At 47.7% G+C, this 25,585-nt stretch overlaps 1 protein-coding gene across 3 annotated transcripts in view; it reads left to right on the top strand.

The window, feature by feature from the left end:
• AUTS2 (activator of transcription and developmental regulator AUTS2) overlaps positions 1-25,585 on the top strand; it is a 1,138,147-nt gene that overhangs the window by 959,264 nt on the left and 153,298 nt on the right. The window lies entirely within an intron of this gene.

Here is a 25,585-nt window from a genome sequence, read left to right as displayed (position 1 = left end):
ACCTAAAGAGTCCCTAAAATGAGGGAACTGTGGTCCCTCTAGCTAGAGGGCAATGTGTAGCTTTTGAGAGGCCTTTGGGGCGCTGCTGTTGCCCTCACAGGGCCTGCAGGGAGGACTGCCTCTCCTTATTACACAGGACACGGAAGCCTGGGGAAGCGCAGGCGATTTGCAAAGTTCACAGGGCTGGTGGCTGAGTGGGCCTCAGAACTTAGATATTTCTGAGTCCAAATTCTTTGTTTCTACTGTCTTCTGGCACAGTTCCTTCATTTTAGGGACTCTTTAGATACACATGCAATAGTGACTGAAGCTGCTATGAGGATTTGTTTTGAAGAGATGGGTAGCAGAGTCTGACTAGTAAGGTCATTTCCTTGTCGCTAAGCTTGTGTCTCCAGACCTTCGATCCAGTCTTCATATTTTTATATTGTTATGACTGGAGAGAAATTTCTGTTAAGTCATAAATATACTAGAAGCCCTTGTGACTAAACAAACACACAAAAGCATTCTTTGCTTGGGCATGGAAATCTCCCAGTGATGTGGCAGGAATGTAGAAATAGTTTCTGAGTTGTCAACTAAACATAACAGATTTCCTAGTTGTAACAAACATGCTTGTAGCTGTGAAACTTAAAACTCTTCCAGTTAGAAAAAGTAGTTTTGTACCATGTAGCTTTCCTTATTTATTGTAGCTTTTCTGTGTGAGCTCTGTGAGTTGTTTTGTTGTATAGATATTTATAACTCTCTTCATAAGTAGAGTGTGCTTTTTTTTTAAAACAGTTATGTGACTTGCTCGAGTTAAAGGGAATTGCAGTTAATGTTTTGTCACTCAGATTTACAAATTCACTTAGATTGGCAACATGAAGTAGCAAAAGAACACTGAATTGAGACTCCGAAGATGTCGGTGCTAGTCCTGGCGTGCCTCTAACATGACTTGGGTAGATGTCTGCTTCTGTAAGGCTCAGAAAGAAAGTGATAATATCTGTTCTGCCCGTCCCCTGCATTGGTAAGCATTCCCAGGCAAATGACAAAGATTGGGTGCTCCTGGGTGTGACCTGTGCCAGGCTTCGCCAGATGTGGTATAATACACTAATTTGTGGTTGCCCACTTAGAAGTTTTTGGTTCAAAGGACATGCCGTCCCCTTTCGCTGGGAGTAAGAGCACGTTCTGAGACCCACAACATGCTACTCTTTGACAGGAAGCCTTGGTTCCTGACAGCAAGATTACCCACTGTCTCCATCAGTGCCCCGTGCTTTCACTCGTGCTCCTGACCCTCAGCACTTACTCGTAGTTTGCGCGTGCGTCAGGACTAGTGCTAGTCCCCTGCTCTCATCCTGCTCTGCCCGCTGAGCGGGTAATCCACCCATCCCATCAAGGGGGCTCCGCTTTCCCATCCACGAAATGGGAAGAACAGTCGCTCTTGCTTTCTTTGGTGTTGTGAGGACTAAATTACCCTTTGTGTTTAGGAGAGAAAAAGAAAACATTGTTGAGAAACTGGGGGGCTTATTATCCTTCCCACTCCCAATAATCTCCATTAGTTAAGGGATGTGCTACAAATGTTATTGGCCACGAGCCTCCAATTCCATAGTCACCGGACTAGGATGTGGCCCTTATGCAAACGATGTGGCAGGTCACTTCACCATGACCATCATTGCAATGCAGGTGTTCTAGGCAGCACCTGCTCCCCGAATGTGTATGAGGATGGGGGGCCTGTAAAAACACAGATTGCTACACCCCACGTCCCAGAGTTTCAGACTCAGTAGACCTGGAGTTGCGTATAATAATTTGTGTATCTAACAAGTTCCTGGATGATGCTGGTCCTGGGACCACACTAACGAAAAGAAGCTGTCTTTTGATAGCACTGGCAGGCAAGTCTTCATCCCTCCTCAGGAACCTGACAGGGTGATTCAGATGCTGAACTCTGCAAATCTAAATTCTAAACTCAAGGCGACCAGGCTGGAAGCCCTTCTTCACTCTCTGCTTTCAAGGACCACAGAGGGAAAGCTCGCTGCAGCTCGCAGCTTCTCTGTGACCTATAAATTTTCTTCCATTTCTGTGGATGGGTGTTGCAAAGGTCAGACGAGACTCAGTGAGTGGAGTGGGTGGTAAGGGTGAAGGAATGTGTTGACTGTGGTTAGGGATAAACATGTCCAGAACCACCAAAATGGAGTGCGCTGTACGTATGATTGCTGGCTGCTGGCGGGGCAGATGGGCAAAGCTGGCCTTAAAGCAGGCCCTCATAGATGCTGTTTGTAGGAGTATCATCCTTAGCCATGTTTTTCTGGCTGGCCCCTCCAGGCACTGTGTCTCTTCGGCACACCCCCGAGGTTAAGGAGCACTGAGGTGTTTTGGCTGAAACCCGGGAATCAGGACTTTGGGTTTGAATGCCCACTGTCACTAGCTCAGGGGCAAGGAGGTTTCTGAACCATTCCAAGCCCCACTTATTTATGTATAAGATGGAGATAATGTTCTCTGAGTTATCAACCTCTCCGGTTATGGGAGAGACCCAATTGCACACACTCAGTGTTCTGCGTGCGTTCCTGGGAGGCCCGACTGCAAGGAAGAAAACCGCAGGGCAGCCCTGGTGCTCAGAAATGCTGGCTTTCCCACCCTCTCACCTTTACAGGCTCCTTCATCCTTTCATCTTCAGTTTTCTCCTCCGTACTATGAAGTTGGAGTAAATACTTCAGTCAGAACATCTTCTGGCTGTAAAGAGCTCCAGCTTATTTGTCAACTGGAAGACTCGGTGGAGACTGTGCCGTCCAAAAACCCAAACAGCAGGCTGCCTTTCTTCCAAACCACGCAGTCTGGATGGGTGGGGCAGTTCTGCGGTTGCGAGCAGGACGACTGCTCTGTCACACTGCCCCTCGCCTTGTCCCTGCTTGTCCCTGCCTGACCTGGACCTAGTCCTCAGAACCAGCACGCTCTCTGCCTCCGCGCGCCACACCCAGCGCCGCGCCGGGCTCGCACCGCAGCCAATCCGCGCATGCACTGCGGGTGACCTCCCCCCAGGCCGCGAATAAATTGTCAAGTTGCCCGCCGCGGGTTTCACTCTTCCTGGCTAATTAGGAGAGGCGGCATGAGCAGCGCGGAGGGGCTGGGCGCTCCGCGGGCCGGGGCGAGCCGGGGGCGGGTCGCGCGCTTCCCGGGGGCAGTGCTCCGCCGGTAGGCTGCTCTCCCGGAGCCGCCTCCAGCACCGTGCGGGATACCCAGGGCGCCGCGGGACGCGGGAGACACCAAGGCAGGCTTGCCTGGCGGGGCGCTGCGCCGCTGCCCTCGCTGGACCTCGGTTCGGCTCTGTCGGGGATGCAGCAAACGCTGCCCCTGCCGCCTGCCTGCAGACCTCACATGCGTCTTTCTTGAGGACTCTGAACTTCTGGAAATCCGGTGACCTCGTCGGGTGGTTTTGTTTTTGCGTCGTCTGAAGCTTGTCTTTGGCTTTGGGATTCTCTGGCTACCTGAATACGCCTTTTCCTTGGTGGGTAAAAATCTCCGGTGGATCGCAGCACCGCTACCAAACCGGGGAGCATCAGCCTTTAAAATCCCAGCCTGGAGTCACCTGGGGCTGGAGAAGAGGACCCAACTCCTGACCAAGTAAGGGCGCTCTGATTCCACCTTCCCTCTGATGGGCGGAAATATAATTTCATGGTAGAATTTTCATTAAGCACATTGTCTGATAGGATTGGCAATTACTAACCAGGAAAATGAGTAGCAATTAGGAGTTCAGTAATAAATGGAAGTCTATTGTCCTAATTGAGTGGAATTACTGATGGGTAATGGCAACACTGAATTCTTCAGTTTAATTAAGAGTTTATATAATTATAGTGCACTTTTTATTTCTTGGGGGAGCCATGGGGTAGGAATTAAATAACCAGTGTGATGGTTTAAAAAACCCATTTAATGGATAAGTAACCAGTGGGTTGAAATAAATGTGGGTGCCTTGCTCAACTAATGTGAACTTAGATGAATTCCTGAGAAAGGGATGCGGCAGCTGGAGCCAGGCAGGACTTTCTTCTGGCTGCTGCTCCTCCCTGGTAAGAATCTCTGCCACTGGCACTCTGGCAGCCAGTCCTCTCAAAGACAGCAGAGCTCCGCGCTCCCCTGCTGTGGAGTGAGCCCTGATCTGTGCTTTCTGTGACTGCTTTCCTCATTCCCCAAGAATGACATGAGTGGGTCATTTGCGAGTGTTTTGCTTTCTGGGGTTTCTGTATCAAAAATCTCCTGATTGAGCTGTTAAGCTGTAAATGTTGATAGCTGAAGGGGCCTGGGAGAGCTTCCGTGAAGTTGCACAGCCTCCAAGCAGAGCGAGCGTCTAGGTGTGGAATTTGTGTGAGACGTGATCTGTAATTATAAAGATGTTATTTTCCTCTTTGGTGGTGTATTGTTTCCTGTACTATTATGTTCTCATGAAATTGTTCCCTTTGTGGGAAGCAGTGAAACTGGAGAGAAATCCCTTCTCAGAGGATAATTTTCTTGTATTTTTGGTGTAAGTTCCTGGGAATCCTTTTAACCCTACATTGGGATTTGTGTGTTTATTTCTTTAAGATGCTCCAGCAATTGTGGAAATCACTAGGTTTCAAGCATACTGGTAAATAATCAGCACTTCAAATAATAATATTTATTTGTACCTTGACTTCTTTTCCTTGCTCACGCAAAGTCTAGATTTTTCAACAGAGGGGCTGGGATGCTCTTCTCTAGAGAGCACCCACATCACAAAGTGGGCTCGGGGAGCACCGTTAACGTTGCGTTTCACTCCAGAAGAGACAGCAAGTGGCAGGGATGGAGCCGTGTGTCTTTAATACTTAATGGGTTTTAAAGTTTGCAAAGCACTTTGGAAACCTATCCATAGGCCCCCATTGTCAATCAGAGAAAGCAGGTATAGAAGGTCATTTGCTCTTTGGGTGGCTCTCAGCCTCAGCCCTTCCGGGTGCTTTGCAGGTGCCTGGGGACAGTGCAGAGAGCTGGCTTGAGGTTATGCTGATGTTGCTGTCCACAGTTTTAAGGACTATAGTTTAAGGACTCCAGTTTTCCCTTTGTCCCCCAGCTCTGTTTTCTCATTACTGCCATGAAAGTCTAACAAAACTGTTGAAACACGCCCACACTGTCTGTCCTTCCAGAGCTGAATTCCTAATGTAGCCTTAATTTATTGATTTACTGCCATTCGTGTGTGTGTGTGTGTGTGTGTGTGTGTGTGTTTTCTGCCCAAAGCACAGCAGACTCTTTATTTTTCGTGAAGTTATACAACAGGCACATTCTTAAACACACAACATGGATGGAAATTTGAGACTTGTACCATTCAAGAGTGACATATTGCCAACTTTCATACCTTTTCATAAGACTTAATTCTGAAAGATTGCAACTTGTCCCTCTCCTCCTTAGCATTCACAGATCTTTCACACACCTGCCTGTTACCCGTTAGAAGGGTGAGATAGTATAAGAAACAGGGTCAAGGACGGCCACCCTCTCAGAAACGCCACCCCACTGAAGCCTCCCTGGGACTCTCCGTCGGACCACTGGGTGTTTGGTGCAATGGTACGAAAGTTTCCTTCTGTGATAACATCTTTAAGGTTTGGTTCCAAATTCCCTTTCTTCTTTTAATAATCTGCTAGGAGTCTGACACCCACACATTTATCTAAAATCGGCCTGGACAGATAGAACAATTGAGAGACAGGTTATGGGGCTCCCGGCAAGTTAGGAACAGCTTCAGATAAAACAAACAAACAAACAGACAGATTCCAAACTCTGAATCAAATGACCCAACTTGGAAACAGGAATCAAACCGGCCTACTGACTCAGAACACACTGTTGGTTTGAGGGCAAAAGCTCTGGAAAGGGTAGCAGCCACAACCTCTGCCTCTACCGTCTGTGGAGTGCCTTCCCACTCAGCCTTGGGTTCTCTGAAAAGGCTGTGTAGTGGGTATCAGTCAGAACTTGTCTGCTGGTTGCACAATGCAGATTACTCACTTCTGCCCAGGTAATGCCCTGAAGCCATGCTGTAAGAATGGAACATAGAAGAAAGTAACACTCAAGTTGGTCTTGGCCACTGTCCAAGGAGGGTTAGCTACTAGAAATACCTGAAAGGCCTTGTTGAAAGGCACTCACCTGTAACCCAGTGTTCCTTGGCCTGGACCTGAAGGACAGGGTAATGTCAGTGCCTTTTGTGTGAAATGTGATACCCATCCCCATTTATACTTGACCTGATGGCTCATAGAAGTCTTCCCTCACGGACTCAGAAGAGTAGTTAAAGGTCACGAAGGCCCTTGCTGTGCAAAGTGCGAACCATGAGTCAGCAGTATCCGCATCACCTAGGAGCTTGTTAGAAATGGTGGACCTCAGATCTGTCCCCTGATTTTTTTAAAAAATCAAAGTTGGCATTCTAACAAGATCCCTAGATGATTTGAAAGCATTGCGACTGGTCGGGTTCTGCAGTAGGGTTTAGCAAGCAGAATATTGATTCAGGAGTGCCCTGAGGATCAGCACCTGTGGGAGGGAAGAGGACAGTAGGTAGAGAGAGAAGTAATGCAGGCCCAGGGACAGGCTGCACTGAACAGCGAGGAGCTTTGGAGTTAGGTTGGCCTTTAGAGTTGTTCCATGTTGGGCAGCCATGTCCAGGCCTTTGTACGTCCTGTTGGCAGCACTCCCAGAGCCGGGAAACAAGCCCGTCACTGGACAGTGCCCACCATCCACACGCAAGACCAGAAACGCGTCTTCGTAGCCTGGGGCTTCTCACAACGTGGCTCTAGAACAGCAGTACCTTCAGCACAGGTGCGGGTAGAGATGCACATTCCTGAGTCCCAGATCTGCTGAATCCAAAGCTCTAGGGGCGACGCCCAGAAACCTACGTTCAAACCGGTTCTCCAGGTGAGAGTTCCAGTCTGAGAACCACTGCTCTAAGACAGCCTTTTTTGTTGGTTTTGTTTTTTAATAACAGCTTTATTGAGATAGGATTCACATTCTATCTCGACAGTAAAATTCACCCCTTTCAAGTGTACAAGTCAGTAATGTTTAGTGTATTCACAAGGTTGTGCCTTCCCCACTAATTCCAGAACATTTCTATCACTAATTGCAGAACATATTCATTGCATTTCACCACCAAAAAGAAACCTCATGTCCATTGTTAGTCACTCTTTACAGCCTCCTCCCAACTCCGGCAGCCACCAATCTTTTCCTTTCTATGGATTTGCCGCCACGGGACATTCATAGACATGAGACCATACCATATGTGACATTTTGTGTTTCTTTTCTAACACTTGGTATGTTTTTGAGATTCACCCATGTCGTAGCATGTATCCATGCTTCATGGTTTTTAATAGATAAATAATGTTCCACTGTATGGACATGCCACATTCTATTTACCAGTTGAGGAACATTTGAGTTGTTTCTACTTTTTGCCTCTGGTGAATAATGGTACAATGAACATTCCTGTATTCGTTTTTGTGTGGACATATTTTTTTTTTTTCCAAATCCCTTGGGAGTAGAATGGCTGGGTCTTTATGGTAATTCTGTGTTTAGCTGTTTTAGGAACTTCCAGATTGTTTTCCAAAGTGGCTTCATCATCTTACATTTCTGCTAACAATGTGTCAGAGTTCCAGTTTCCCTGTAGCCTCTGCAACATTGGACATTATCCATCATTTTATTATATCCATCCCACTGGGTATGAGGTGGTATCTCCTTGTGGTTCTGACTTGCATTTCCCTAATGACTCCTGATGTTGAGCACCTTCTCGTGTTCTCATTGGCCATCCGTGTCTGTGGTTTGGAGAAAGGCCTGTTCAGATTCTCTGTAGGGCAACCTTTTACTCCTTAAGGAGGGCCTCAGGATGTCTGCTCTGTGTCTAGACCTGTGCGGCTGCTTCAGGATTTATAAAAGAAAGCCCAGGACCTATCCTTTAACCACTGGAAAGTCCTAATTAGATGTGGGACAGTGAAAGAACCAGAGTCCACCGTAAAGGACTGACCTGGAGAGATTCACGTCCTATTGCAATTTGTGTTGCAGAAAGACACTGTGTGGGTTGCTGGGACAGAGTTCGAGCTGGGGTTGTGGAAGGTTTTTTTTGTGGAGGCTGGGGACTGCTGGGAGGGCTGGGAAGCGTTGAGGCAGCAAGGAAAAAGTAGAGAAGAGAGGGCCAGAAGCCCCTGGTGGGCCTTCCACATAGCGCTCCTGTGTTATGGGTTACTCACCTCTAGGGGGGGGACCTCAGAATCCCAGGATTTCTTTCCAGATCATGCCCCCTACCGGCTTCTGAATGGTGAAGAGCTTCATTTGTTTCCTCATCTGGAAAAAGGACTACTTGTCGCCTGTATTTATCAGTGGCTGTAAAGGTTGGTTATAATAATCCTCTTGTAAGTTCTCTAATAGTGTTATTATCTCACAGGTGAGAATAAGTTTGCAGGTGTTCTAAACCTAAACAGTGTCTAATTCCCTACTAGCAGATCCTGCGGTGCTGTGGTTCTGGGGCTCTCAACCCTCCCAGGGCCGGTGCCTGTTTCAAGGTCCCTAAGACACTAAGGCGAGCCCTCGGGGCTTCCAGTCAGCTTCTCCTTTCTGCTGCAGGACTCCTTGAATGTGGAAGAGCGCACCGACAGACTTGCAGAACAGAGGTGTTGAAAGCAATACCTTTGTCACACTCTCACCCCAAGGGCTGCAGCATGTGTCAGGACGAGAGCAGCTGTCTTGCGCCTGCGCCATACGTCGAACTTACCCAAGTGCGCTCCCAGCCTCACAGAGGAGGAAGCTCAGGCTGCAAGATGCGACTTGGAGCGTATCAAAGATTGGGTGGGTGATGGCATGGCCAGGACTTGACCCCTGGTCCATCAGCACTTGGCCCAGTGTCCTGATCTGTGAGTTTTATTGTACAGGTTGCTAAGGATTAGTGATGGGATGTTTTGATTCTTGGTGTATAAGTGGATCCTCTCCCAAGAGGTTTAGGGTCCCATGACACCACGTACCCGTGTGTGTTTGGGGTTGGCGCTGTGTGTATCCCATTGTAGTAATATATTCCCCACGCTATGAGATCACCCTTGGTGTCACTGCCAAAGAGTGTTTCAACAGTATGCAGAGAGGTTGAGGCGTTAGGATATTTCTGGAATGTTTTCCAGAAGCCCTTTGGTGGACCAGGTAATAATTAGAGCAATTGAGTGACTGTTCATTGAACCGAAACAACACAAAAAGCTGGTACTGCCGAATTCAAGAGTGGGTCAAAATGTGTGTCCCTGAAGAGCCCACACACGGGATCGTGACTGTCTTTCATTTGTCCCCAGCTGAGCTCTCTCAGATGCACTTTGTCTAAGATAAGCGTGTGTCCTAAGAAGTCGTGCATTGGTCTGGTTGGAGTTGTTTGAGCCCTCATTTAAATTTCAGAAGGGGCGCAGGCTCAGAGACAAGCAAATCCTCTGAAAAACAAAACACTGTTGAAAAACAAATTATTCTGCCTCTAACCATTCATTTCTTCTGTCATTCAGGAATTTTACCTACTTATTTCTTTAAAGTGAGTTATAGCTGTATAGAGCACTTCTACACACTTCCCTTTTGTGTTTGTTTTGATTTTGGAGAATGGGACATGAAAAGCTCTTTGGAATCATAGACACAGATTGGAGATGGAAGGATGGACAAAAGTAACATTTTATTCCATTACCTGATTTTCTTCCCTTTTTTTTTTTTTTTTTTTTTTATGCCAAGTAGGCAGGAGAGAGGAGATCTGCAAGTTTCTCAATATTCTGGGGGTAAGAGTTTTGCAATGAAAACCTCTTCTTCACCTGCAGTCTTTCCCGTGTCTGTGCGTCACACCCAGTCGCCTTTGGTTGGCGATCCTGATTGATTAACTCTGGGCAGCGCCACACCTTCTGAGAGGCTGAGCAGCGGCATGAGCACCAGGGGAGGTGATTCAGTCTAGACCAGGGCCCCAGACAAGGCTTCGCAGCATCTCGGCTTTGGGGCGTCACCTCTGCGGTGTGCCCTCCGCGTCCTGGGTTCTGCCACCCTAAGCCCCAGACTTAGAAATGCTGAGTCAGTGGTGTAAGGGCCAGTGCTTCAGGGGAAGGAAACTGCTGTGGGCCTGAGTATTCAACAGTCTCTACCTTTGCCTTCCATGTGACATTCTTACAAGGCCTTGGTTTTACAGGAGGGGCTGCAAGTGTTAGTTCTCCTGCCAATAAAAGACAGAGAATAAGCAAGAAAGAAAACACTGTATTGTTAGGGAGATGCTTTTTCCAGTAGTTTAAGTGGCTGCTTTGTATTCCTAATGAAGAAATATACCCTTAAGGATGCCCAGTCTCCCCCAGTGTCTCTGAAGCAGAGATAATAATAACTAGTTTCTACTGAGGACTCATAGGCAGGTGCTCTAGCTCTTGAGTATATACTCCCACAGAAACCCTGTGAGATAGGCAGACATAACCACAACCCTCAGAGACAGAGTGGGCTCAGTTCCAGACCACCAGCATAAAACGGGTATCACAATAAAACGAGCTGCACAAATTTTTTGGTTTCCCAGTAGATATAAAAGTTATGTTTACACTGTACTGTAGTCTGTTAAGTGCGCTAAGGCATTATGTCTTAAGAAGAAATATACATACCTTAAGTAAAAAATACTTCAGTGCTATAAAGGGCTAACCCTCATTAAGCCTTCAGCAAGTTGTAATCTTTTTGCTAGTAGAGGATCCAGCCACGATGCTGATGAAAACAGAAGATCTGTGAAGTGAAGTAAAATGAGCTCAATAAAACAAGGTGTGCCTGTATGATGACACCAAAGTTTGGCAAGATTCGAACCGGGGCCTACCTAGCACAGCGGTTTAAAACGTACCTGGCACACAACAGGAACTTACTGTAAGATGCGGCAAGCTGTGTTTTGTAGGACTCACTGAGGCTGCTGGTGATCATTGGCTGAATAAAGGGATGATTGGACTTCTTGGGGCAATTTTGTTCCATTTGATGGTCATTTTATTTATTTTTTTAATCCTCACTAAAGATATATTCACTGATTTTAGAGGGAGAGGAAGTGGGAGGGAGAGAGAGAGAAACATAAATCGGTTGCCTCTCATGCATGCCCTAACCGGGGACAGAACTTGCAGCCTTGGTACGTGCCCTGGACGGGAATCTAACCCAGAATCTTTTGGTGTATGGGACAGTACTCCAGCCAGCTGAGCCGCTGGGCCAGGGCTTGATGGTCATTGTAAATGGTGCATTTCTCTCCACAGAATGACGTGTATCACTTACCATTTTATTTTTGGGATTTAAAAATTTTTTTTTCATTTTTAATCATCGTGCAAAGATATGTTCATTGATTTTAGAGAGAGAGGAGGAGAGAGAGAGAAACATCGATGTGAGAGGGAAGCATCGATCGGTTGCCTCCTATACGCACCCTGACTGTGGATCCACAACCTAAGTATGTGTCCTGACTAGGAACTGAGCCCTCAGTCTTTTGGTGCACAGGACTACTCTGCAACCAACTAAGCCACCTGGCCAGGGTTCACTTACTGTTTCATACATGCACAGAATGAAAACTTCCGTGAATATTGCTCAGTCCAGTTCCCTATCTACCCCAGGCTGGTGATGGGAATGAGAGCCAGGTGCCAGCGCCACCAGGTGTGGACTAATGACTGGGATGCTGAGGGATCTTATACTTTGTGTACTTGCAATCTCTTATTTTGGTGATGTTTTAGGGCAGTTCTGTTGAGAGGGAGAATGGTCCAGATGAGGTCTTTTAAGGGCACCTCCTGCTCTATGAGCCTTCATTTTCAAAGCATCTGAAGAATTTAGCATAACATTTTCCATTTTTTCCTCTAAGGCTAAACTTACAGACAGTGACATAGCCACTTTGGCATAAAACAGCATTTGCCCTTGCACTGTGCTCAATTTTACATCCCCTGGAAACACTGGGAAGTCTGCCTGTCCTTGGTTTTCAGCTTTTGCTAACCACCTGTTGCTCAATGAGAGCAATAGGAATAATGATAACCCTAGAACTAGAATAGTATGGTATTGAGCTTCACAGGTGGAGTAATTCAAAAGGTACTGGACTAGGGGTCTCGCATGAAAAAGATGTCTAACAACGCAATTACTGTAATCAGTCATGTTCACTTCCAGATACTCCTTGCGCTGTGCACTATGAGTTGCAGTTTCCTACCTTCCTTCCTTCTTTCCTTTCTTCCTTCCTTCCTTCTTTCCTTCCCTCCTTCCTCTTATATAAACATACCTGGAACACTTCAAGTAAATAGTGGAAAAATTAGGGTTTGTCTGAGGTCAGCTTTGTCATGCAAGCTTATGGGGCACTGGATCATATTATCCTAAGAGGTGAAGAAGATACCACCTCCAGACCTTTAAAAGTGAGTCCACCCAGATCTGAGGGCTATGAGGGATTCTACTCGAAGCCTATGGGGTTAACTCGATTTAGGATTTGGGAGTCCCTGCCACTCCAGTCATCTGTGATTCTTAAAGAAAAATTATTTTTGCAACCTATAAATAATTATGTTTGGGACATACTTGGTTCTTGGTTTTCAAGCTTCACTCATACAGTCTGGCAACAAACATTTACTGAGCACCTTCTGCGTGCAGGCCACATGTTAGGAACTGAAGAGAGTTGTGAAGTACACCGATGGCCTCACGAAGCTATATTACGTAGTGCAGTATACGTAAGCTTTTCCAAAGATCTTCAATTATTTTCATAGTCTTTGTTGGGCCACTTGTAATTCATAAATAATTACACATATGCATTTGTCATTCTTGGTTAGGTCCAGGGGCCTGTCAGCAGTTGGCCTACTTCTTAAAGCAAGGACGTGCTGCTCTCACCGTGCTCCGCTGGGAGGCAGAGATGGGGCGCTGGGGTCAGAGCTCCCTGAGTGGCTGCAAGGGGCTCGCCCCGTGTGAGAAGGCCATGGAGTGTAGTCATCAACTCTTCAATACTGCCATCCTGACGGGAATGCTCTTGTTTTTAAAATGTATATATCTCTGTGCTGGAACGTATAATCGGTTGAAGCCTTGGGGTGGAACCATTGACAGAAAACCTATGGAGAAAACTAAACTAATGCAGGTGTATGATAGGGATGGTACAGAACAGTCAGGTGCCAGGTGTTAGAAAAGCCAAGTCTAGACAAGATGCGAGCCAACTCCAGACAGAGAGGATGTGAATGGAGGAGTGTGGGGAACTTTGGGAGATTAAACCCTAGAGATAGTGAGCATCGGGTGACGCTGAGCACTATTGCCCGACTTCCTTGGCGTGGAGCGCGTCTCTCCGGGGCCTGCGCTGCAGCGTGGGGCACAGCGGTGCGCTGGGGCATGGGCTGCCATGCCCGGGAGACGGGGGCCAACTTGACGATGTGAAGATGTGTACGATTGTTCTTTTTTAAAATCTATTAATTTCTCCACCAGATCCTTAGCTTTAGGAAAAAAAATAGAGCTGTCTAAAGGGAAGCTGCTTGTGCATGGTTGGAGTAAATCTGTAGGAGGCCTGCTGCTATCTGCACTCTTCAAGTTAGAAGTTAATCACTTCCAGGGAGGAATTTCACATGTGAAGTACTGGTGGTCACTGTGTTATACTAAGAAATTAAAGGCCTTTATTTTCACAAATAGTTACCTAACAGGCCTTTCTGTGAGGACGTCAGTAAAACCACTGGCAGCCGCAGCACAGCATGTGAGGACGCCTGTCTCACAGACCCCTTGCCAACTCCAAGCGCTTTCTCTTTTGTTAGCTATTCTTTGACAATCTGACAGACAAAATGTAGTGTCCTGTTGTTTTGTCTGGGAGGTTTTAAAATGCTGCTTCCCGTGGTGTCCAAATGATTCTCTGACCCATTTTCTTGATTCTTTTTGAATAACTTTTTCAAAGGGTCCCCCTTAGGAAAATAGAAAGACACCCAGAAGCGTCCCCAGATGGGGACACCCTGATGACAGGAAGAAGCGCCCCTGCCTCTGCCCCCACGTCCCGGGTTGTTTGTGCCATGGGGGGCCTCCCCCGTGCGTTCTAGTGAAGATAATTAGTTTCCTGGTATCCTGCAAACATCCCAGCTAAGAAGAATGAAGACTACATTTCATAGCCTCCCTTTGCAGCAAGGTGCTGCTACAGCACTAACCTCCAGCAAATGGGTATAATGGAAGCATGTGCTGCTCGTAGGGCACACCCTTACAGGGCCAAGGCCGTGCCCGTCTAGAACGTAGACAGGTCCTGGGCTACGATGTGGCTTTGGGAACGGAAGGCGGTAAAGGCAGAAACAGCAGTGTGTCTAGAAAGACCCCATGTCCCTGATGTTATAGCGTGCCACACCAGGCCTAGACAGCCTAGCCTGCCTTGGGACTTTGACTTTAAAAGAGAGAAGTCTGGTTGAAGCTACTTTTATTTCAGGCTGTCTGTCCCTTGCCACCGCACATACCCCTGACTGACCCAGGAGAGAGGTGGCCCTAAAAGAAGCCATGATTCACCTGCCTAGGTTTCTAGCATTTGGAAGTCGTTTCTAATACCAGTTCTTTTTTGTTGCAATCACACAATCGCACTGGATAACCACCTGCACCTCACTTTGGAGTGTGGGAGGTACTAGAGGCACACAGGAATAAAAACCTCACACTCACTCACTAGAACGGGCTCTAACTAGCTTTACCAAGATGCCACTCATGGCCTTCTGCATAATAAAATAAAGCAACTACTAATTAGTCTGTCGTGTGGACAGCCAAACCAAACCAGACTTCTGTGGTGTACTGAGAGTCACATTCATTAAAGCAGTAATACTTTCTACAAAGCGAGCCTTTCAAATGGCTTTCTTTCAGCATTTCTCCACATGCATTGACAATAAATTGAAAGCTCTAGAGTGTGTGTATGTGTGTGTGTGTGTATGTGTGTGTGTGTGTGTGTGTATGTATATATATATATGTATATATTTATATTGGTTGTTACACTTAAAGTAGCAGAAAATATCTGCTCCTGACTGTACCAAGAGGACAGATGACCCAGGTTATTAGCTAATAGACCTTTGTTTATTAGTTTGGGGAAAATGAAAGAGGTACCATAGGCTTCTTAATTTTACACAGAGTACATAATACAGAAACTTCCTGTGTTTGAACCGTCCCAGCATCAGAAGGGACTGTGCTGTTGTTTAATAATTATTTTTTAGTTGATGCAAAACATTGGAAGTCATCTGCAGACTTCATGTGATAAGGGGCCCTGCAGAGAGAGCAGCGTGCTGCGTGCTGACATCGCGCGCTGTGCTTGCTCAGACCCCTGGTCCAGGAAGGGGAACGGTCAGCCTTTCCCCCAGCAGGAATAGGTTCTAGATGTAGAAATCGCCACTTCTGACAGTCTTAGACTCAGAGCATTTCACTACTGGATGTAAATTTTGGAAAGGATCTAGTATTGCCCTTTTAAGTTAGGGAAACTGAGGCCCAGGGGATCTAATACATCTTTCCAAGGTCACATGGTCTTAAGGCAGCAAGGCTGGAATCCAGGCCTCAGAGTTCTGTGTCCGTTGTTCTTGTCATCGCATAACATGACCTTCCATTTGGAGGACTAGCAAATACCAGGTTTGGCAATGTCTCTACCTTTATTTTTGTTCTACCTTTATTTTTGTTGGAAAGGTTAGAATACAAGCACAGTGAATGGTGTCATAAACAAGTCTCTTCAGAGCAGGTCAGGATTTATTTCTTCTCCCATACCTTTAAAAAAAAAAATTATTTCACTTAACAGAAGGTCTCTGTCCAAAACTGAGAACTAAAGGAATAGATTGCTTAGCCCCTCATGGTTCTGCCCTGGTGGTGGATCATTAATGGTGTAGAAAATGAGGGCACTGCTGGGCAGTCCAGGCTGGGGTGCATGCCTCTTTAAGAGATTTATGTGGAGGTCTGAGCTGGGGAGACAGCACAGTGGTACATCATCATGCAGGCGACATCAGAGACTTTCTTCTTCGCTTGGGTGCATTATCATAAAAAGTGATTTAGACTGGAGCTGATTGATGCAAATGGCCCTATGTTCTTTCCTATCATTAGCGGCCTCTTTCAGTGGCCAGAGGCAGTGATTAAAGCTGTCATTTGGAGCTGCTCATTAAAGACAAGCCCCAGAATAGCAAGAGGAAAAGAGGTTGGAGAGGCATATATACAGATATATATATATATGTCTGTATGTATATGTGTGTGTGTGTGTATCTTTTTTTTTTGCCTTAAAAGTGAATCATTTCTTTCCTGATTGAACCGCTGAAATCAAGGCTGTTGGAGACATTTCCACAGAGAATATAGAATGCTCTTTTGCAAGTAATATTAGATTTTCGGGAGTGTCACAGTAGATTCTGATGACAGCTTGCCTACATATTATGAAAGGAGACGAGGGGGGTATTGTGTTAGGTGTGTTTTGTAAGGGATTGACCCGGGCGAGAACTCATTAAGCCTCCCTCCTCCCAGGCTGGGGCTTCAGCGGCCAGCCCAGGGGAGCGTTGCCGAGGATGGCTGGCCTCTGTAAGTCCCAAGTGACAGTGTTAACCCCAGGGAGGAAGAAGAGAAGGGCAGCAGGGAGGGGACGCTTTGCTGAGCCCAGGGGATGGAGGTGCCTGGGTTTCAATCACAAGTCCAGCAGAAGGGGAGCGGACAGGAAGGGAAGAAAGCCGAGGTCCATACGTGCAAGAAGAGAGATCAGTCTGAGCGTGGTCTCTTTGGCAGCTTGGGGTGCTCCCGTTGGGGCAGTGTCCCCCGTTGATAACCCTTGTGGTTAAACTAGGCTTTGTTGGGGACCTGCCTATGGTTCCACAAATACGTATTTAAGTTCACGTACGTGCTTGTTTAGGTTAGTGTCCAAAAGGTGCCTCTAGTGACCAAAACTCTCCAAGGCTTGTCACCCCAGCTCCAAATGAACCCCACCACACCTACAGTGAGTGCTGGGAGGGTGGGGGCAGCTGAATACGGAACGTGAAAGTGAAGCCAGGGAAGGAGCCACCCCTAGGGATTCTCGAAATGAATCGGTTTCAGGTCAGAGCTGTGACTGGCAGGACAGGTCTGCGCGCCCTCCTGGGCCCCTGAGTGTTTTACAGCCAAAATCCCAGCAAACTTTTACAGAAGTAGGTCTACAGATCTCAGAAATCCCTCTGGGAGAAAAAAATAAGAAATTATCAATTTAATTTCTCAGTCTAATGAACTGGTCTTATACATAAAATTTAAATTACTTTTTTTTCTTTTTTATGGAAGTGGAGACCAACATCAGTTATGCCGCCTCCACTGTCTCCATGACAACTCCTTGGCTGTGGCAGTTCATGTGACGCCACGGTCACAGGTCCTTGAAATGAAGCAAAGGAAAGTTTTAGTTTCTCTTCTGTAATTTGCTGGACTCTAGGGGTCCCCGTGATGGGGTTAAAGTGGAGGCTGCTTTTTGGTGTGGACATCAAAGAGCGGGTAAGCAGTGAAATTATTCCTTCGTGCCGCAAGGCTGGGATCGGAATATGCTGCAGCGCTTCCTTGTCAGGTTCAGGCTCTGAGCCGGTTGTTGGCTTCGAAGGCGTGGCCTTTGCCCTCCTTGCTGCCGCAGCCCCCGCGGCGCTGCCTCCTGAGCCTGGGCCTGCCGCATCAGGGCCTATTAGTGCTGCTGCTGGGCTGTGATGTTCCTCTCCCCGGGGAGCGCGGCGGCAGAACTGAACAAAGTCGCTGGTAATCTGTGCTTACAGCCTTCCCCCTGGGGAGAAAGCCCAGCCAGCTGGCACTCTCGTGCTGAGCACATTGGCTTCCCCTGGCAGGCCCGCAGCTTGGCGGGGACCCAGAGGCCAGCCGGCTGCGGGGCCGACCTACACCAGCGCCCCCGGCCGCCCAGCTCTGATCACGTGCGCTGTGCACTGCCTTCCAGACTGGACACTGGCTGAACTCAGAGTTTCGTCACTGCAGCTCGTAGGCCGGGGCCTTTCCAGGCAGCCCGTGTGGCTCTCTAGAAAGAAGAAAACACAAGTGCTGGATGAGGCACAGCTGGCTGACCGTGTGCATGGGAGTTCATCTGGGACTGTTTCCCCCCGATCTTTCTGTTTTTCCCAGGCTCTAGGTCAGTGACACACAAAATAATTCCTTGTTTGGAAAGGAGCTAGGACATGTGTCTTGGATGATGGGGTGAGTTGTGGGTGGCAAGGATGAAAAGGGTGGAGTGAGGGGGACACTGGGAATCTCGGGTGTACGTGTACCTGCTAGGAAATGCCTGGAAGGAAAAAATGAATAGGCTAAACCTCTTTTGGTCCAAAACTGAGTGGGTCTTCTGCGTACCTTCCCAGCACACTCATTGCTGAGGTCAGAATTCCCCCGCTTGACCGAGAATCCCGCGGCGAGGCAGCTGGAGCCTGGCAGGCCCTCGGCCCTGATCACCACTGTTCATGAAGATCCGTACTTTCCTCAGTTGACATAAATGGCTTAGGATTTTTTAGGATTCTAAGGTTTAGGATTTTCCTGCCTAGCCTACAAAAAATATGCCCTGCAAGTTTGGTGGCTTGTTTTAGGAGGAACGTGTAAAAAGCATTTGGTCTGCTTAAGAGCCATCCAGACAGTAATGCGCATGGCCCCCCATTGGCATCGGTAGAGGTCAACTGGGCTGTTGTTACCAGGTACACAGTTGTCCCGATACAAGATTGAGAGAGGGTAAGAGCAGTGTGTTCTTTTAGAAAGTTTTATTTTATCAGAAGGTGTGTAATGGAGGGATTTCTCCAGAAAGGAAAAGACAAAGACCTGAATGAAATGCCTTCTATACATCTTCTTCAGTCCCCCTGTTCCATTCATCTGAATCTGCTGAGAAGCGATGCAAACAACAATAGTGATGTTTAGCAGACACATTCTCTGTGCTAGGCACTGCGCTGAGCTCTTGTGACTGGCATGGTGTCATCCTGGGGGCAGTGCAGGGAGGGACATGTGGGCGTTAGTCCCATTTGTCAAGTGAGGACACTGGGCTCAGGGTCTTCTCAGCATCGCTTAGCTGGAGGACCCATGTCTAGCCTGAAGCCCACACTCTTGTCCGAGGTACCATCTGACTCTAAGAGCTGATAGGGCTGGCATGGCCTCCCAGGGGCACCCCGTGCCCCGCTGAGGACTGCAGCCCGAATTCAGCACTGATGGTGGGGCGATCGCTGACTCTGAGCTCCACAAGGCAGCGTCTTGCCTCTTTTTGCACACCACTGAGTCCCCAGTGTCTGATGCCGTGCCCCGCCCGCTGCACGTACTCAATACATGGTTGTCACATGAAAAAGTGAAGGAGTAAGTGGTCAGACTTATTGTATGTCTTCATAGTTAGTAAACATGCTTTGCAAACCAAAAGATATTTCTTTAAATAGGGTGTAAAATGAAATTTTTTAAGATTGGAGAAACTTGAGCGTGAGCAGTGGGAATTACTGAACAGGGAATATGGGATTATTGATGGAACGAGGTCCCAGAGGAGATCTTAAGAGACAGGGTTAAAAACAGAAAAGAATTTCTATTAGCAAAAAGAGTGCCCTCCCTCCTTAGAGAGCAGAGGTAAAGGACAGAAAAGCAGATCCAGTCTGCAGCCTGTTTGTACCACTTAGGAATGCTTTCAGATGCAAGTAACAGAGAGCTTTACTAGCAGTGTCTGAAATAATTAAAGATTTATTTTTGCATGTGGTTGTAAGAAAGCCGGAGAGGTAACCTCTGTCGCTGGTTCAGTGGCTCAGCAGGAAAGACCACCGTGTTTGAGACTCTTCCGGCCTCTTCCTCATGGCCACGCTATGGCAGTTGCAACTCTGAACATCATGTCTGCATTCAGAGAAGAGTGCCTGTTATCCTTTTTTATCTGAAAAAGTAGGAGCACCCCCACTGACCTGTGCGTAGGTCTCTCCTGCTGACCGGAACAGCAGGGGGGATGGGAGAAAGCATTTGGCCTCTCTACCCGGGAAGGGAAGCGGGTGCTGGGAGACTCGGTCAGACATGGGCTCTGGGTGCCACCTGCTCCTGCTGGCTCAGGAAGTGGTTGGGACTAGACGGCTAGTTATCCTGCAGGTGCTACAGCGGGATGTAAGGATTAGTGGGGTCTAAGCTTCTACTGGACTTTATTCTCTGAGGAGGAATAAAAGAAATTGCGGGGTGGGGGTGGGGGCAGATTCATAAGAAACTCAGTGAATGGGAGAAGGGGGGAGGGAGGAGTTAAATTATTCACTTGTGGGTTACCAGCCTTTAAGGTTAGGCATTATAGTTTTATGAAATTTACGTCTGCTGACATTTATGTCCCTTTCTTAGCTTTCTTCTGTCTCTGTATTCCCTCCAAAGGAAATGTAACCATTACGCATAACAGAAAGGATTCTTTAAAGTATAAGCAGCTACTTTCATCCGGTACCTCCATTTAAAGTCATTGTCTCTCTGCTTCAGATCTGCAGGAAATGTATTCCCTGTAACAAGTTAACTTGGAAAATGGGGAAACAAACCTAAGCAAAAATAGCTCCACCTAAGGTTTGAGAAGGACCTTCAAAGGAAGCTCTGAGATAAATGAGTTTGCATCCTTTCTTTCCTCTTAGACTAGCCTTTTAACACCTATCAATATGCTTACTTATCTGTTAGTTACATCCTTACTGGTTGAGAGAATGAAACATTTCATTAGTCCAGTTGTGACGAGCTGGGCCCAGGAGACCTCTCTCGAGAAGCCAGGAGGTAGCTCTGGGCTTTTGCTGCCTCTTTGGGCAGGTCACCTTCCCTCTGTGGGGAGGCAGGGCAAGTCTCAGGAGACCGCCACAGCTCCTAACATCCTCTCAACCTTCTGTGATCCAGCCACCCTGAGGGACAACAAAGGTGGCCCTGGCCCCCTCCAGCAGTATCTCCCAGGAGGGGTTGCCTCGTGGGTTGTACTTAGTATCTCAGTTTGTGCCTTCATGCCTTCATTTTCCCCTGACCCTCATTAACCAGGAGGAAAAACCAATTCCAGAAAGGATGCCATCTCCCCCATATTGTATATTTCATATCCGCAGAGCACGCAGTGCCCTATTAAGAATTAAACTGTGATCACTAAACTCATCTCATTTGTGCCAGGGGCCTTGTTCAAAACCTGCTTCCCCAGCAAAGCAGGGCCAGTGGATTAGTTACCCACCCTAACCCCTCCCCCCGCCCCGCAACGCTCTGTAGAGTGGTTCTCATCTCTTTTTAATGCCTTTGGCAAGGGGCAGAGTCAGAGAAGGAAAGACAGGGAGGGAGAGCAAGAAAAAAAGAAAAACACAAAAGGAGAACAAGAGGGAAAGAAAGGCGCTGTACCAGCGGCCCTGGATTTTGTTAGAACACAGGCACTGCATTTATGAGGATTACTGGAGGGAGGGCTGGGTTTGATCCTGTGCTCCACTGGGATCGGAAAAAGCTTTGTTGTACGTTTTTAAACATCTCACAGTTAGATCAGAACAATACACTCTGTGTGTGTGTGTGTGTGTGTGTGTGTGTGTGTACACACGCACCATGTGTACATGTTGTCTACTTGGGACACACCCTGTTTTCAAAGCATTGCTGATCAGGTGGACCTAAGGCTTTCTTATAAAGGCCAGATACAGAAAACCACTGTGCTCTCAGCGGGTCTTCCTGTCAAGCAGACCTTTTTTTCCCTTGCCCTGACTTAGATCAGCAGGATTCACTCCTGTCAGACAAATTATAGCATCTATGAAATGGGGATATCGACATGTGTGACTTGATCTGTTTTAATAGGGACCCGGTGGGAGTTTCCTCTGGGCCCCACTGAGCTTTGTGCTCTTTATGGAAAGGCAGGCAGGGTTCCGGAGGAGGCAGCAGGCTTTAACCCTTCGCCGACAGCAGGTTGCCAGCCTCCCCTGTGCCGGCTGCTTCCTTTTGGTCCCCGGCCATTGTCTGGGGAGTGCATGCAGCCTGCCATCCACTTCATGCTTATTATCTCACAGGAGACAGGCTCACCCCGGCAGGAGGAAGAGAGAGCTGTGTTTTGAACCACATCTTTTGATTTCCTATCTTCCCTCTTCCCTCTAAAATAATTAGAAGTGCCGGTCAAGGTAAAAACACACACACACACACACACACACACACAGTGCCAAGAGGGAAAAAAATACACTGTAGAACCCTGGCATTTTGTTTCTTAAGAGTTTATTGTCCCTGGCTGCCATTTGACCCTTAAGGAATAATTAGCGTTTGAGCAGTGGTGGCAGGGAAGTTGGTGAGGGGGAGCAGCCCTTTCAGAGGGTTGGGCCTCTAGCTGGTAGAAAAGGGAATTTGCATGTATCCACGTTTCAGAAAATTCTCCTGCTTTATGGCTCTCTCCCTCCCCTCTTTCTCTGACTCAGTTGGTAAGAGAGGAGCCTCCTCCAGAAGCCTCCACCAGCCTGCACTGACATGGGCTTGCCCACCCCCCCCGGGGCCCAGTTAGGTCCCAGCCGCAGAGCTGGAAGGAAGGACGGCCGTGGAAGACGGTGGCAGGGGCCCTCTGCACCGCACGGCTGTCAAGAAGTCCTTAGCACCCTGCCAGCCTCTCCCAGGGCTCCAGCCGAGCCTGTGCACCTCACCATCCACCTCTTAGCTGGACTGGGTGTGCCCGTGGTGGCTTTCTTAGAGTCTTCCTTCTACCCTCTTCTCCTCTCCATTTATACAAGAGACACACTCCTGAAAAATGGATGTAGATGGAATTTTCTGGCAGATAGAATGCTGTGTTCCATAGCTTTGCATTGGGTAGTCAGTTCAAATGAAGCTGAAAAATATGTAATGATGCCCCATTTTATTTACTGGTGTAGCAACCTGGGCTCACAGGTCCTTTTTTCTAGTGAGAAATCCTTTGACGTGGCACATATTCACCCCAGTACACCTGTTCCAGGAGTCCACCGCCGAAGAGTGCACCTTGGTGAGCCGCCTGCAGTGGGCTCGCCGTTGCTACAGGTGGGCCACGCCGAATGTGGCAGGGAGTTGGCCGAGGCCCTCGGCTCCTGTCGGCTGCGAAGACTGCTTCCCACTAAATTGTCATGATCCTTGACCCTGTGTGGCCTCGGGTCATTGTGCCTTTTGGACTAGAGATTTCATTAGGATTTTCCACCCTTTTCATTTATTTCCTTTGGGCCCCAGGCAGAACTTCTGGGAGCGAATTGATAGTGCGTCTGTCTTTAATTTTCCTTAAGGGAGAAGAACTCGGGCAGGGCTCCGTCTCCCCCACACATGGCTTGCTAGCCCTGCCTCGTGGCCGCTCTGTTGTCTTCGGTTGTTTTCGTTCCTCCTCCCTTTTGGCACTGGGCAAAGGGGTAGGGAAGGAAACTGGGAAGTTTTAGAGAAGGGTTGTCAAAAAAGAGGTTGCAGGAAAGAGGCGTGGCTGAAAGACCCTTCCAGCAACTGAGCAGGATGTGTGGTTGGTGCTGAGGATTCAAGAAGTCATGGAGGTGGAGGAGCAGCTGCAGCGCCAAGAAGAGGGAGCAAAGAGCAGGCGCTGGTGCTTACTGAATTTTCAAAGACCAAGGGGCTAGCCCCTGTCCACAAACACCCCTTCTTCCCTTTCCCTGCGAAGGCTCACCGAAGGCTTGGGGTGTGGTCGCCCACAGTGCGGCCCCTGCTGTGAGCAGGGGAGCACGCCTTCCCCTGTGATGCCTGGCAGTTGCCGCCTCCAACTTCGCAGGTCCAGGATTCCTGACTCTCACTGTATGGCCGGGAGCTCTCTTTTCTTTGTCCCACAGCTCAGTGGACGATGCCTTGCCACCTGCACCATTTGTAATCCTCTTCCAAATGCTGAGCCCAGTTCTATGTAAACTGTTTCCAGTGATTTTCTCTTCATTGCCAGGCCCCGCTGGATTAACCCAAAGTACAACCCTTTCCTTCCTCAAAATTACAGGCCCCTTAGTTTTCCTGACTGTGTTTTCCATCTTATTCCAGATTTGTTTTTTGGAAGTGGAGGGATTAGAGACAGCTCCACATGTAGGATATTAGATTGAGAAACCCAGACCTGCAAGGAAATTTTAGCTCATTATTTTTTAGCCATATGTTTATGTCAGAATTGGCATAGAGCAAAAGTAGATTAAGGAAGAAGGCCTAGGACAAACCACAGCAGACACAGTGAACCAATTCCGAGATTTACGACGTGTTGCATCGTGCAGTGGATAGTCAGGCTTACTGTTGCGTAGTCTTTTGAAGGGTGTGTGTAGACCAAGTTCCTCAGGCTAACCTTGGAGCGGAGACGTCCAGGCAACTTGATTTCTATGAGGTCTCTCACAAAACCCTTTCTTTGAGTTCTTTTTAAATTCTTCTTTGACCTATTTCCCCTAGTTCTTCAAGAGGCTCTACTCCCGAATTCTAACCCCACTCTGCCATCCGGACCTGGCGTCTGTTTGGGGTGATGTTCCAGTTGTTCTTTAAGCAGCACGTTCTTGCTAAGCAGAGCATGGTGTTCAGCCAGCTTCCACGGCGCCCGTCGTCCCCGCGGTGACTGCTCAGGCCCAGTCGCGCCGCTCTCCCACTAACTCCCAGACTTCCTTGGAATTAAAAATCACCAGGCTTCTATTCCATAATCCCTTCAGTCACTCTTGCCAAGAATGTTCTTTAATACAAAGTTATATTTGTTATTATATAGAAGACCAGAAAAAGGTTTGCAATTTCTTTTTTCTGAAATCAGCTTTAATGCATTATGACAAAATTTAACTCATGTTTCTAAACATTTTATGTAACGGGTGTGCTCTTTCGACTTAGGGAAAAATGGATCCAGAACCGCTGGCAGCTTTCGTGCTTCTTTCACTGGCCTTTTTCTTTGTGGACTGAAGTCAGCTAAGGGCCAGACTTAACCAAAATCACCAGCCACTGATACCCTTGCAAAGGTTGTATCTTATTACCACTGTAAGAGTTAGGGGTAAGCCGAAATGATATCCAGACGTGTCAGATCTTAATCACAAGTGTTGAAAACAGAGGTGTGTTTTATTCTAGACCATTAAGGTGGGAGTTAATTACCACGTCCAGCTGAACTCCCTGCATGCCCTCCTGCCACAGCAATTAGGAGGAGAGCGGCTGCTTGTGTGCCTGACGGTGTTTTATGACCATGGTTTACACGGGAATTAGGCAAGGCTCGGGGAAGCAATGGGTCCTTACAGTCACCCAGTATCAGGACGGCTCAACCCCAGCTTTGTCAAAACATCAAATGTTGTGTTTGGCAAACATTCTCCAGAATTTGTGTGGCCGATACCGAATAGTTTCATTGAACAGACCAGCTTATTCAAGTGCCTGGAGGAACCTTGTGATTCTGACATATCCTGAGGGGCCCTCAAGAACACCTCTGGGCTGGGGTACGAGGAGTGCCTGTTACAAAGCTCTTCGAGCCAGGGATGCCCTTGCCCACTTCCAATATGTGGATCTTTAGGGTTGCTCGGTCAAATACAGCAGCCACTAGAAATATGCGTGCTATCTAAATTTAAATTCTGATGAATTAACATTAAATAAAATCTAAATATCAGTTCCTCACTGACACGTATTTCAAGACTCCAATAGCCACATGTGACAACTAGTGGCTACTGTGTTTGACAACACAGACAGAGAACATTTTCATCATCAGAGAAAAGTCTGTTGGAAGCAGTATTCTAGAGTCTCAGCATATCATGCGGGCAGGGGGATCAGTGGACCCAAAGCCACTCCTTGAGGGACATCTTGGCTTCCCAAAGGTACTCCAGGGACTTGTCACCACACAGTCCAGCCAGAAGCTGGT

The sequence above is a fragment of the Pteronotus mesoamericanus genome, unplaced genomic scaffold, assembly GCF_021234165.1.
Source record: "Pteronotus mesoamericanus isolate MK-2021 breed Mesoamerican mustached bat unplaced genomic scaffold, CSHL_Meso_final scaffold_167, whole genome shotgun sequence".
NCBI classification, from domain to species: domain Eukaryota; kingdom Metazoa; phylum Chordata; class Mammalia; order Chiroptera; family Mormoopidae; genus Pteronotus; species Pteronotus mesoamericanus.
Note: the sequence above shows the minus strand (reverse complement) of the source record. Positions and strands in the feature narration are given on the sequence as shown.